Consider the following 15,674-nt stretch of genomic DNA (forward strand, 5'->3'; position numbering starts at 1 on the left):
TGAAAAACAAGGGTCAAATGCGAACCTCGATACGGGTTATATTATAACTCACCAAGGTCAAGACTGAACCTCGGAACGAATCAAACAAATAACATTGAAAAAACACAAAAAACCCAACAATGGTGCGAAAAGAAAATTATATATACATAAACAAGTTCGTTAACACCAAATAGGAGTTCAGAAAGTGAGAAAAATAAGCTAAGTTATTACAAAAATGGCGGCTTAAGTTGTGGTATTCTCAGTCGAGCTATCAGGGAAGTCTTCTTCCTTCACCAGTCGCCCAACTTGGACCTCTTTCTCTACGTGCATAGCAGAAAGGTTGACCCCGGGCGCAAGTAACTTCGCCTGACGAGCTGCATTGACAAAGCCCTTCTTGTGCTCCAGCAAAACAGCTCGCTCGGTCTCAACAAGCCTCCTCTTTAAGGCCGCCTTCGCCGCAGCCAACTGATCAAGGTCCGCCTTCAAGGCACTGGCCTCCTCCTCCTCACCCGCCAGAAGCACCTCGTCACAGAGACTCTTCTCAGTCGCCTCTGCTAGATCAGCTCTCAACCCCGAGACCTCGTTTTCAAGAGAGCACACTCGACCCCAAGAAGAATTGGCAATCTCCTGAAGCTCGCCAACCTGGGCAGCATAGACCTCATTAGCCCTCAAAGCAATCTCCAAGGACTTCTGAGTCCTTGCGAGATCCCTCATCATGGCCTACAGCTCGACCTCATTCTTCTTTACTATGTCGCTCAAAGCAGCCCCCAAAGCCCAGTTCTCCTCCTCCAGCGGCTGAACTCGGCTTCTAGCACTCTTGAGCTCCCTCTGTATCTTCGACCACTTACGCTTCCATTGGTCCACGATCGTGATCGACCTCTGCATGAAGACCTCCGCAGAGTCTAGGCCCTCCACTGGCCCGACCTTCTCGATGATCGTCTTGTCGGTAGAGCGGAGCGACCCTCGCGGGTAGGAAGCCTTAGTAGTCATCCCCGAACTCCACATCGAGTCGACGTCTGATGACTGCTCACATGGTCCAGCCTCGCCAGGGGGCGAGTGACATTGAAGTGCTGTATGATGCACTTCCCTTTCAAAGCCCCTGATGGAGGTGGCGGCGGCACAGCAGTTGCAGGGGTCAATGACAGCGCCCCAGAACTCGGCTTCTCCTTGCGGGCCTCGACGGGAATTGAGGTAGGCACTGCCTGCGCAGCAGTTGAGGTATCCGGCCTTGGCACCCCTGAGCTCGACTCTGCCTGCACCTAGGCAGAAGTTGGCACAGGACTCGCCTACAAAAAGTATGAAAATTATCCAAGTTATTAAAAATAAAACTCACACAACGTGGGAGAAAAACCATAAGAAGAAAAATGCAAACATGCGCCTCACGAGCGACCTCCTCCACAACAGCTCGGGATGATCCCTCAGGAGGAGGACTTCCGGTTGAGTCGACTGCGTCAGCATCAGTAGCCTTCAAAGTTACCTCTCCAACGTCTTGAGGGGTCGAGGTCCCCCCGACCTCCTTTTCTCCCCTCTTTCTTTTTCGGCGAGTCTCAAGGGGAGCAACCTCCTCCTCGAGGGGGTCAGGAACCTCAATCTCGGCAACATTGTAGTGGGCTTTCAACTCGCGCCACTTGCTCTTCCCCATTATACCTGCAAGTACAAAAGCCAAATACATGAGGAAAAGAAAATGAAAGAAGCCCTGACGACTAAGGATGATGAGGTACTCACTCTCTAGATCCCTCTTCTTGTTCGCTGAGTTAGCAAGCGACAAGACAAGCTTGCAATCCAAGGGACGTGGGAGCGTGGCTAGGTTGTTAATGGAAGCAGTATCCGAAGCCGTCAGCTGAAGACCGCCCGACCCGTTGAACTTGATCGGATCCTGCTACCAGTAGAGAGGGAACCTCGGCAACCTGCCAAAATGGAACACTTCATCCTTTAGCAGGTCGGCCTCTTTAGGCAGAACTCGAAAGAGCTCACTCTTGAAGCTCTTGTACAACTGGGAATACAGCGAAAACAACCCCCCGACCTTACTCCCGTTCAATGACACCAAGCCATAGGGAGGCTCACCCAACTTAAGTTGGTAGAAATGGAGGAAAACAGGCAGTGACAACCCTATTCCCAGGGCCGAGCACAGGACTTGAAAAGCCCTCAAAAAACCCCAACTATTGGGGTGCAGTTGGCAAGGAGCCACGTTGATAAATTCAAAAAATCACACTCGAACTGAGTAAAGGGTAGGCATACACCTAAATCCCTAAAAAAACACTGGTACATGTAGAAAAAGGGGGGATTTGAGGTACCCCCCATATACACACGCTCACCGGGCTCACAAGGCTCGAGTCGAATGAGCTTAGAAATGGATCCTTGGCAGACCCTGAGCGATTACCACATCGCATTAACCTCAAGGAATGATTTGAGGATGCTCTGGAACTCTCCGATGTCCCCTCTGACCCATTCGTAGCCAGTAATGACGGGAAAAGAATCCCCAGGGTTATTTCCACCCCTCTTCTTTTCAGCGGCGACTGCCCCGTCGGCCACTGCCTTATGCGTGCCTTGCCTTTACCCTTGGCTGGCGCAGAAGGTGCGGCACCACTATTACCAGCCATCAAGAACAGAAAAGATTCAAGAAAGGGGAAAGACGAAGAAGGCTGGTAGGGAGAAGGAATGGTAGAGAAGGCAATAAAGGGAAGTACCTGGTACTCCTCTGATAAACGAAGACAAACGGGGGAGAATGACAACTACGACCGCGAAAACACCGGTGGTGAGGCAAATCGAAGACGGAGAGAAGGCAGAGAACAAGGAAAAGACGAAATGTAGAAGGAAAGCCAAAGAAAGGAAAGAGTAAAGTGAAAAGGAGAGGGCGCGAAGGAGAGAGGGAAAAAAGGGGGTTTTCCCAAAATTAAAACGGAAAACTCACACGTGGAGAGAGAGGGGACAAAACTGACGACACATTAATGAGGCCCATTATGACGAAGTGTGCCCATCATTTCATAATCGTCACCTCCCATTAACACGCCGCCCACGCGTTTCGGGGAACGAGGTGACGGTTATGACACATGGCATCACGATAGAGAAGCGTATGTGAAGAGTCATGACCCCTTGCCGAACTCAGCATTAACTCCTCGACCCATGTTAGACAAGCTCTAGCTCGGCATCACAGCGCAGAACGACCTCGGACACGCGCTAGGCGACATCGGCCAAGACAAGGCCCGCTATCTAAATAGGTCATAGCTGATCTCAGGCCCAAGGCCCAATGAAACCCTAATTCACACAAAGGTACATGCATTACTTATACGAGACATATACTCCCACAAACACTAACTTTAGCATCGGAGTCTCTTTTGCAGGTACCAACCCAACCTTGGAGCAGCAAGCATACCCAGTAAAGGAGGCTCACCAATCTTGCCCAGCAGATCATCCCTACGACCGATCTCCGGTAAGAACAATATTATTATTAGTATTTGTTTCTTTGTTTTGAATTGAAACTTCATCTATGACTCATTGTGTATTCTCTTGCTACCCACTAGCCATGGCATTACTATAATTCATCTCCCCACATAAAAATGTGCCCCCTGCATATTCATTTATACTTTACACTTTGAATAATAATATTGATTAATTGATTAAAAAGATAAAAGTAACATAGCACATTAGCACACGTATTGCAGTATTTGATGACCAACTTAGCCAGCACTTGATCGTTTATTTTTTTCCCAGCATTTGTTGTCAGTATCAGATTACACGATTTGTTTTAGCTTTGAAAATATACTACAAAAGGTTGGTTGAATATGAAGTGACACCATTCCATTAAAACAAAAGCTCTAGTTCAATCATCTCTAATTAATTTCTTATATGCATGTTAGACAAGTAATATAGGAATTTGTCACCTAATCAGCAATGTTAGCATCGGTCTATAGGAAACCCAATTAACCTTGGTTAAAAGTACACTAGTAGTAATTAAAATCTTAACACCCAAATTTAGAAGAATCACGTTCAGCACAATTAATTCACTTTAATCATACTTGATTGTTAAAGTTGTGCCCAACATGATTATGTTATTTGCTGCACTCTTTGACTTGCGTTTTATAATGATGATTGATTATGTGATAATCACAAGTTGAAAGAGTTGTGTCGTTTAGCATTTGTAGCCATACTAGACATATATATATATATATATATATATATATATATATATATATAAAGAAGTAGCATTAACTGAATCTTAGCAGCCAAAGGTGTCCTGAATGTCTCTTTGAATGCATGATAGGAATATTTTAGATTTGCTTTTACATGGCCCTTTTTATGTGCTTATATTAGTGGACTGTTACTCACCTAATTACATTATTCTTCAATATTTTCATTAAATTTGAGAGACATGCTTTTATTTTTGAGCTTTATAGTGATTGCGTCTAATACTATAGTAATTATTGAAGGTGCAAGAGCTAGATATTGATAAATCAGTTCAAAAGCGAAGAAAAAGACAGGAACCTGTTCTAGAATCCAAGGAAACAACAAAACTACTAAGCATGTAAGTTTACTTGCTAGTAGGTTGATCTTAATAGCTTTAAATATGAAGAATTGCTTTCTTTATTTTAATAAATCCAAATTCATAAATTAAAAAAATTGAATGATATTGATTGGATTATACAAGATTGCGAAATAAAGAGAAGATGTAATAGATAAGGATGTGCTTACAAACCATAATTTCAAATCATAATTTCATAGAATTTGAAATATTATCGTAATTTAGTCTAAAACTCTACTCCCCCTTAATGAAATAAGCCCTATGTCACTGTGTGCTTACAAACCCATCCACGAAGCATGGCACGTGCCCAGCATACTTCTTTTAAAAGTACTAAAAGAAATTTTTTTCAAAAAAAATTGAGAGTTGTTAAATTAAAATAATAGAAGAAAGTCTTGAATTAAATTTTTTGGAGGTGTAGCATGTGCTTAGAAAAAATGGTGAGTTTAACATAATTAACATTTTTTTCATTTTATAAACATAATTGATTTATTATTTGAAGCTTTGAAATGCATGCACTTTTTTTTTATCTATAATTCTTGTCTATTATATATTTAGTTTATGCACACATTAAATGAACCTTAGTTTCTCGTTTGAGATTCAATACAAATGATTAAATTTATTTAATCATTTATATTTAATCTTGAATTGTCTTGTTGGACAGTTTGGGATGAGTAATTTTCTTTGTACTTGTTTGATACATACAAGTTAAGTCTCATCTTAAATTTGATTAAATTTTGGTTTATTGCATTTTGTGTTGTTCTATGAGTGCATATTTGATTGTGGTGTATATAATTTGATGTCACCACTTTCATTTCATGTACTTAGAGACCAATACGAAATGCTGTCAAAATTTTGTCAAGTTTAAGAAAATGGATTGTACTAGTACATATTGATCAAGTATAAAATAAAATCTTGAATGAGATAGGGTCACATCTTGTATAAAATAGTGAGATTGACATCCATGGTCTGTCTTTTTGATAGAGAACATAAGTTATGGATCAAAGTTGGTTATTGGATCGAAGTTGGATACGCGCGCCATGCATAAGTGAGCAATATGAGACTAGAGTGGAATATTTTATTGAATATGTAATACGGAATGGTAATGATGATATGAATGGAAATTTTTTCTATCCTTGTTTTAATTGTTGTAATGGGAGTCGTTTAGAACTTGATGTTATAAGGGAACAACTTCTATGTGATGGGTTTCTTAAGAATTATACACGTTGGATACGACATGGTGAAAATATTGATATTCCAAATGTGTTAGCTAAAACTCAAACTGAAACTTTTACATAAGAGATAGATATGGATGATCAACTTGAGGAGATGATTCATGATGTTGGTCCAGAATCATTCAAGAGAGCGCACATATGTATGAAACTTTATGCAGGGATGTAGAGAAGACGTTATATCCAAATTGCAAAAAATTCACAAAATTGTCAGAGGTATTGAGATTGTTTAATTTGAAGGCGAGACATGGGTGAAGTGATAAAAGTTTCACAGAATTGTTAGAGTTGTTGAAAGAAATGCTTCCAGAAGGTAACACATTGCCTAGTCGTAACTACGAGGCAAAAAAAGTGTTATGTCCCATGGGTTTAGAGTATAAGAAGATACATGCATACCCAAATGATTGTATGCTATATCATGGTGAGTTTGAAGGCTTGCATCAATGTCTAAGGTGTGGGTTGTCACGATATAAAAAGAAGCAAGGTGATTTTGATTATGATATTAGCACTAAGGGTCCTCCGACGAAGGTTTTATGGTATTTTCCAATTGTTCCAAGATTGAAGAGTTTGTTTGCTAATGCAGATGATGCAAAGTTGATGAGATGGCATGAAGATGAGAGAAAATGTGATGGACAACTTAAGCATCCAGCAGATTTCTTGTAATGGAAAAAAATTAATTCTATGTCTCCAAATTTTGGCAAGGAGCTAAGAAATGTTAGGCTTGGACTAGCTACAGATGGAATAAATCCGTTTGGTAATTTAAGCACAAAGCATAGTTCATGGCCTGTTTTGTTGATAATTTACAACTTACCTCCATGGTTATGCATGAAACACAAATATGTGATGTTATCTATGATGATTTCTGGTCCAAGGCAACCAGGAAATGACATTGATGTTTATTTAAGTCCATTGGTCGAAGACTTAAAGATGTTGTGGGAGGAGGGAATTGATGTGTTTGATGCATATTCAAGTGAATCGTTCAAGTTGCATGCCATGTTCTGCACAATCAATGACTTTTCCGCATATGGAAACTTGTGCAGGTATAGTGTTAAGGGGCATAAAGTTTGCCCTATTTGTGAAGAGGGAACTTGTTATCATCAATTGCATAATTGGAAGAAGACAGTTTACCTTGGCCATCAAAGGTTTCTTAAACCTAACCATCCATATCGAATGTTAAAGAAAGCTTTTAATGGATGTCAAGAATATGACATTGCTCCTACTGCATTAACTGGTGAGGAAATTTATGAACGTGTGAAAAATTTAAATGTGGTACTTGGTAAGACTCAAAAGCAATTGAAAGATACAAACATATGGAAGAAGAAGTCGATATTATTTGATCTTCCATATTGGAAGATTCTTGATGTTAGACATTGCGTTGATGTCATGCATGTTGAGAAAAATGTATGTGATAGTGTAATCGACACGCTTCTCAATATTCAGGGCAAGATAAAAGATGGGCTCAACTCCCGTCTAGATTTGCAACTCATGGGGATACGACAACAAATATATCCACAATCTAAGGGTAAGCAAACATATTTTCCCCCAGCATGTCACACATTGTCAAAAAAGAGAAAAACAAGTTTTTGTGAGTGTTTACATGGTGTCAACGTTCCACACGGTTATTCTTCTAATGTAAAAAGTCTAGTATCAATGAAAGATTTGAAATTAGTTAGCTTGAAGTCTCACGATTTTCATGTACTGATGCAACAATTTCTTCCAATCGCTATACACAATGTTTTACCTAAAAATGTGAGACAAGTCATAACTAGGCTTTGCTTATTTTTCAATGGCATATGTAGCAAAGTAATTGATCGTCAGAAGTTGGATGAACTAGAAGATGAAGCTGTTCTGATATTGTGTCAATTAAAGATGTATTTTCCTCCTTCATTTTTTGGCATACTTAATCATCCACTTGGTTAGGGAGGTTAGGTTGTGTGGTCTTGTCTTTTTGAGGTGGATGTACCCAATTGAGCGATACATGAAGATACTAAAAGGGTATGTGAAGAACCAATATCGTCCGGAAGCATCCATCATAGGAAGGTGTCGCCACCGGCCCGAAACGGGCTTTTGGCATTCGCGAAGGATGGTTGGACTCTTTTATTTGTTTAAAAATATGGATTGCTAGAATGACTTATTCTCAAACTGAGACCTTGTCAAACGAGCAATTTTATTAAAAGGCTCACCAATCCATGTTAATCCCAAGCGGGACCCTCCATGGATTAGCGGTTTTCATAAAAAGGAAGGGTTCATGGAGTCGCCACCAATGTTTTACTCAAAACATTGGAAAAAGAAGTTTAAGGCATTCGATTCAAAAATCGACTTCGGCCATGACAACCAGAGTCGGGTAAGGGAGTCGGTTACGCGTGGGGAAGGTGTTAGCACCCCACAGCGCCCCTTTCGGGTTCCCTATGACAGATTATTTCTAAAAATAATAGTGCGAAATTACTAAATTACCCCTATTTATTCTAAACAATTATAACTTAACTATCTACATGATGACAGTTAAATATACACACAGAAAGCAGTAAAAGGAAGGTCTTAAGAAGAAACCTTTGAAGCGTGCTTTTATATTCAAGTAAAACTGGGAAGCTTTTTGGCGTTCCCTCGCTTTACAAGCCCGCTCGCTCCCTCCTAGAAAATTTTAACTAGGGAAATCCTCAGATTTCCCTTCGACTCAGTTCGAGACTCAAGCAAAAAGCTCAGAACTCGAGAACTTTGTCGGATCAACTCTCCGAGTGATTTCTAGGCAGAGCACTGCTCAAAAAAAACCCAGAATACTCAAGAAGAGGGTTAAAACTCAGTGTAAAAGTGTGGAATGACGTCCAAATGACGTCTTATTTATAGGGAACAGGCGCAATACGGGCCCTGGAGTCAATACGGCCCGTATTGAAGTTTTGAACTACAATACGGCCGTATTGAATTCAGTACGGCCGTATTGAAGTTCAAGAAACCTCAATACAGCCGTATTGAGTTCAGTGCGGCCGTATTGAAGTTCAAGAAACCTCAATACGACCGTATTGAGTTCAGTGCGGCCGTATTGAGTTCAGTGCGGCCGTATTGTAGTTTAAAATGTTCAATACGGCCGTACTGAACTTTTGGGAGGCCGTATTGGGCTTCATTCCCTCCACTTCCTTATTTTGAGCTATTACAAGACCTCTAGACCTACAGAGAATCCTCCTAGGGCCTTCCATGAGTCCTTCTGGCTGACTTTCCTTCAGTCCTCAAGAGTCTTCAAGCTTTATTTCCGACCCGGACAATTTTAGGGGTCTACAGCTGCCCCCCCTTTACTTAGTCGGACGGCCTTTTGGTGTACCGGCTGACAAGTAAAGGAGTTGACCCAATTGTCCGGGTGATGTGCCAACCTTCTGACTTGTAGCGTCTTCCGGTGGAAAATTGTTGAGTAGCCTCTCCAGGTTGTTGCATACCTCGGCGCTTCTGACAACCTCGGTAGCTAAGTTTACCCTCTCCAGGGTCAACTTCACTCGACGCCCGAGCCGGAAGTTGAACACCAACGTGCCTCTGACGACGCTGATGGTTGAGTACTGTCTCTCCAGACCTTGAGTACCGTCTCTCCAGACTTTGAGTACCGTCTCTCCAGACCTTGAGTACCGTCTCTCCAGACTTTGAGTACCGTCTCTCCAGACTTTGAGTACCGTCTCTCCAGACTTTGAGTACCGTCTCTCCAGACTTTGAGTACCGTCTCTCCAGACTTTGAGTACCGTCTCTCCAGACTTTGAGTACCGTCTCTCCAGACTTTGAGTACCGTCTCTCCAGACTTTGAGTACCGTCTCTCCAGACTTTGAGTACCGTCTCTCTAGACTTTGCTTCGATTGTCTCTGACGACCTAGGCAACTGAGTTTGCCCTTTCCAGGGTCTGCGTCCGTGTCTTCTGATCACTTCGGCAATGCGAGTTTACCCTCTCCAGGGATCTGAGATGATTTTTTTGTCTCCACAGTCCACTATGCTGCTTCGATGGTTTTTCTGATTTTGTGCCACTGAGGGCTGGATAACACAGGGATCCGTCTAGGGGATGTGCAGTCATTCATAGGTTTTTTGTGCCCCAACTTGCATTGCTTAGTTGGTACCCATGGGGAATTTCTGACTCCTTGGGGTGTAGACACAGATGCTCTCTCTGAGTTGAGCGATACCTTATGTTTGGCTGACGTCCTTTTGACGTAAGTGGAGTATCCCGGTTGTCCTTATTCGGGTGTCTCTTTTGATTTTCTGATTTTTGTAGCCTCTGTGTAGGCTGTTATCCGCTGGGGGATTCTGTCGTTCAATTCTTGACTGGCCTCTTCTGTTAGGCAAATCATCTTGATGTTCGGTGTTTGGCTGGATGCCGAATTCCGCTTGGGGAATATTTATTGATATTTATTATTTTTTTTATTTTTCTCCTTTTGTAGGGGTGCCTCTTGAGTAGGCGACTGGGGATTTGGGGATCTTATGTATCCCAGAGTATTATTTAGGAAGCCTCTGCAGGCTTAGCCTTACTCAGCGCTTGAGTCAGAGAGCTATCTTCCACTGAGGAAGTTTCAAGTCCTTTGACTGAATATTTTGCTTGGATGATCGCGCTTCCATTGGGGATTTTGACGATCTTGCTTTGATAGCTCTCGCTGGGGATTTGTTCCATGAGCTTAAGCTGAGGTTTCTCTGGGGAGTATTATTTCTGCGAGCCTCTCCAGGCTCATTTATTCTGAGAGAGTATTATTTCTGCAAGCCTCTCCAGGCTTTAGTTATTCTGAGGAAGTATTATTTCGGCAAGCCTCTCCAGGCTCAGTTATGATGAAGGAGTATTATTTCGGCAAGCCTCTCCAGGCTCAGTTATGATGAAAGAGTATTATTTCGGCAAGCCTCTCCAGGCTCAGTTATTTTGAGAGAGTATTATTTCGGCAAGCCTCTCCAGGCTCAGTTATTTTGAGAGAGTATTATTTCGGCAAGCCTCTCCAGGCTCAGTTATTTTGAGAGAGTATTATTTCGGCAAGCCTCTCCAGGCTCAGTTATGATGAAGGAGTATTATTTCGGCAAGCCTCTCCAGGCTCAGTTATGATGAAAGAGTATTATTTCGGCAAGCCTCTCCAGGCTCAGTTATTCTGAAGGAGTATTATTTCGGCAAGCCTCTCCAGGCTCAATTATTCTGTGGGAGTATTATTTCGGCAAGCCTCTCCAGGCTCAGTTATTTTGAGAGAGTATTATTTCGGCAAGCCTCTCCAGGCTCAGTTATTTTGAGAGAGTATTATTTCGGCAAGCCTCTCCAGGCTCAGTTATTTTGAGAGAGTATTATTTCGGCAAGCCTCTCCAGGCTCAGTTATTTTGAGAGAGTATTATTTCGGCAAGCCTCTCCAGGCTCAGTTATGATGAAGGAGTATTATTTCGGCAAGCCTCTCCAGGCTCAGTTATGATGAAAGAGTATTATTTCGGCAAGCCTCTCCAGGCTCAGTTATTCTGAAGGAGTATTATTTCGGCAAGCCTCTCCAGGCTCAATTATTCTGTGGGAGTATTATTTCGGCAAGCCTCTCCAGGCTCAGTTATTTTGAGAGAGTATTATTTCGGCAAGCCTCTCCAGGCTCAGTTATTTTGAGAGAGTATTATTTCGGCAAGCCTCTCCAGGCTCAGTTATTCTGTACAATTTTGTGGATTTTCTATGTTTGCCTTTTATCGATTTTTGGCTTTTTCTGTATTTTGCCTTTTTTGTTGATTTTGGCTTTTGTTGTACAGAAATAAAAGTGCTAAAAGATTTAGACTCAAAGAGTGAAAAATTTCATTCATTAAATAAACATGAAATTTTGTACAAGGGAAATGATGGGACGCAGCCCATTCAAACAAATACATAAAAACAGGAAAAAGAAAGCCGGTCTTCATTCTTCTGCCGGCGGGTCCTGTGGAGGAGCGGGGAACTGGCGGTGCATCCAGACCGAGAGGTTGTCGAACCCCTGCACTAAAGTGTCCAGTCGAGTATCGGTGCTCTGCTGCCATGCGCCGATACTGTGCTGAAAAGCATCGAATTGGGTATCGATGCTTTGCTGTAAAGCGTCAAAGCGGGCATCAAAGTAGGCCCTATCCGACTGTGAGGTGCCGGCCTCTGGCTGTGGGCTGCCGTCGCCCTGAAGATCAACGTCATTCAAGAGCTCGGCGAAGGCATCGGGGCCATCCGCTCGTACATACCCCCCTCCTGACCTCGCTATGATCTTCATACTGATCAAGGTGGAGGCATTAATTGGCTTTGGTGCCAATGGCCCTGGCTCTGCGCCGTCTGGGCATCCCCAAGTCTCCGCAAGCCGTGAGAGGAGTGGGGCAACCAGGATGTATCCCTGCCTAGATCCTCCCTCTCGTGCCCCCAAGTTCTTGACGTGCTCGAGGAAGAAGTATCCGGGGTTGGCCCTCCGACTGGTGGCCATGCAGTATAATGCTAATAAATCCGGTCGTGTCACCGACTCGGGGCTCTTCCACCTGCCATGGATGGTGCTGGTGAGGATCTTGTGACAGATCCGAAGAGCGGTCGGGAGCCGGGTGCCCTTCACCCCGGCATGATAGTCTTCGTGGCCTGTGATCGCTCTCCACATACCGACCAGGGTCCACTGATCAGGCCACTCGCATATAGCATCTCGATATGCCAGCTGATCAGTCCTGCTGAAAAATCCTGCTTGGACGTTGAACTCGTCCAACGTCAGTGAGCGGTACCCCTGGTTCATCCAGAAGTCAACTGAGCAGACAGCCTCCCCAAAACTGTTTGTCGACTCAGTAACGCCGACAGTGGCCAGAAACTCCTTCGTCGTCGTCAAGTACAGCTGAGAAGGGGGATCAAGGAGGAATCCCCATCCTATACTGTCGAAGTAGCCTCGGACTTCATCCTCCAAGCCCACTGTACGGAGAATGTCAAAGTCGAGTGCCCTTGACGGCTCGAAGGTGAATGACTCTATGAGCTGTAGCCGTTCCTGATGTCGATCTGTCATTACGAGTCGAGCTGGGGCTCTTTGCCTCTTTCTGGATGATTCAGCCATTTTGTATTTGGAGAAGATTTCTGGGTTTCACTCACAAGCAAGGTATGCAGAGGAATGAAGATTGGAATGCAAAAATAAGAAGGGAAAAACCTATTTATAGACAAAATTTCGCCAATACGGCCCGTATTGATTCAATACGGCCGTATTGACGTATCCGTTAGTGGGCAAAATTGGTAACCAATACCGGCTGTATTGAATGCAATACGGCCGTATTGGAGACTAATACGGGCGTATTGAGTTTTTTTTTTTTTTTTTTTTTTTTAAGATAAACAGAGAATAAGTGATCTTCCAGTACACCTATCATCTGTATGCATGTATGCACCTAATTCTATTTGATTCATTTTTTTCAAAAGAATTAATCAGTGCACTTTTTGTTTGGATCCTGCCATTCCTCTAGATGGGCTGTGCTCTGCCGATTTCCGTAACCGAGGAATGATGCGTATTTGATTTTGGTGTCATCAACCAAATGATTTTCCTTTCCTTTAGAAGATGTGTCAACCCTCCTATTGACTACTATATCTCCATGTTTCCACTAGATTATTCAAAAATCGTTTGGGACAAGAGAGAAAAGAAGGAAAGGATATTTTTCGAAAGTTTGTGTTTTAGAGGGGATTATTTTATTTTTTTGAAAAATGGATTTTGTAAGAATGGCTTGGCCAATGGTAGGCTTAAGTGTTTAGGCTTGTTTGATTAAACACTTATGAGGTTAAGCACGTCTTGGTTATTAACGTTTGTGATTTGACAACTTGTATAGCTTTTCTTGAGCCCCTTTGGCGAATTCAGTTGGTGGTACCATCATGGATTTATTCTGTTTTTCGATTGCCCTAACTTTTGCCTAAAACACCCATTTGTGGAGTTTTAGCGGGCTTTTGTTTTTGTTCATTATTTTGTAACCCTAATTTTTGCCTAGGTCACCCTTTTGTGGGATTCCTAGCGGGTCTTTTGCTCTTATTTTTGCGCAGTCCCCTTTTTGGGTTTCCTGCCGAGCTTTTTGTTTTTTAGGATTTTTGTCCTGAATGGATTTCTTTTTATCCATGACGGCACTTATTGAGGCCAAGGAAAGGTGCTCCAAGTTGTCACACACTTCCACATAAAAAAAAAGATGCGGGTTTATTTTTATTAAGACGATTTTAACCTCATTTATGTTTATTCAAACAGGGTTAAATAATGCGGTCTAGAATTTTATTGTAAGCAAGAAAAGAAGCAATAAGAAATAATGAAGAATGATTTTATTATAATCATAGTGGAAACATGTGCCCTATCGAGGCTCGGGGGTCGGGCTGTCCCCGAGGAGTAATCTCTAATAGTCATCAGGTTTACACATCCCTATCGGAAGGAGGAGAGCACTTGATGACGACGACCGGCCTTGATGCTTGTGAACCGGCCTTCCTAAAGATCTGGCTTAAAGAACGTCGAGAAAGATCTTGATTCCTCTTCGTTCTTTGATCTTTAACAGGGTTGTATCCTAACCCTTGTTTCCCCGGATTATCCTTGATAACGGGTAGCTCGGGAATTCCTTGGGAATCCTTGCCAAGTCCTTGTCCAGGCAAGTATCCATTCTTGGTGAGCATATGGGCTACCTTCTTCATTTCTCGGGGAAACGTTTCAACATTGGCAATTTCCAATGCTTGGAAGGCGGTTTCTAGAGCTTCCTCCGCTGCATCCACGTAAGGTATGGCGGATGGCTTGCTGATGAGTATGTCATCTTCAGCTTGTACAGTCACCAGTTTGTCACCCACTATGAACTTGACTTTCTGGTGGAGCGTAGAGGGTACAGCTTTCGCATCATGAATCCAAGGTCGGCCAAGGAGACAGCTGTATGCCGGAGTAATGTCCATTACTTGAAATTCGACGTTGAAGATAGTGGGTCCAATTTGGATTGGAAGATTGATTTCTCCCACTACTTCTCTTTTAGATCCGTCGAAAGCTCGAACGATCATGTTGCTCGGGCGCATTTGGACTCCCTTGATTGCCACTTGATCGAGCGTTCTTTTTGGCATCACGTTCAAGGAAGATCCATTATCTACCAAGACTTTAGCGATGTGATATTCCTTGCACTTTACAGAGATGTGCAAGGGCTTGTTGTGGTTCGGTCCCTCAGCGGGGATCTCTTCATCGGTGAAAGAGAGGTGATCATTAGCCGTAATGTGACTAACAATCCCCTCAAATTTGTCTTAGGAGATAGTATGCGACACATATGCCTTGTTCAAGACTTTCAACAGAGCTTGCCGATGCGGTTCGGAGCTTAGGATCAACGACAACAGTGTAATCTTTGCTGGCGTCCTATGAAGTTGATCCACGATGGAGTACTCGCTCTGTCGGATAAACTTTAACAGCTCGTCTGTCTCCTCCTCGGATTCTTTTTCCTCGGTTTTATCTTTTTCTTTTTCTTTACTCTTGGGAGCTTTGTTATGAAGATCCTCGGGAGTGTAGATCCTGCCACTCCTAGTCATGCCCCCAAGTCCAGCGATGTTGGAAATATCGCTGTCGGCAGAAGAATGGATGTCGTATATCCATGGCACAACCTTATTTGATTCGTAGGGAAAAGGCCTTGGAGTAGTGATCCTTAACGGTGTTGGACCTTCCCCTTTGTTCGTCTTGATTACCAACAACGGAGTTGACGTGTGTTCGCTTGGCGCGGTTGTTGGCTTACACTTGATAACGAACGGCGTGCGATCCATTCTTTGAACATACGCATCGATTAATTCTTTCTTTTTATTAATGTTTATTAATGGATTACTAGGAGAGATGTATGAAATGAATGACTCCTAGATCCCTCCATGATCTATATGCATGATATGAGATGATGATGTTGAATATGCATGCATTGTGTTTATTGAACTAAGCATTATCATGTTTTCGGGATGTCCCTAAGATGATGCATGATATTGCTTGGTTTTGGGTAAATATCATTTTTCTTTGTTTTTTGAATATATATATTTTTGTATTTTT

Source organism: Cajanus cajan, chromosome 4 (assembly GCF_000230855.2).
Source record: "Cajanus cajan strain Asha chromosome 4, NIPB_CcT2T_4, whole genome shotgun sequence".
Classification (NCBI taxonomy): domain Eukaryota; kingdom Viridiplantae; phylum Streptophyta; class Magnoliopsida; order Fabales; family Fabaceae; genus Cajanus; species Cajanus cajan.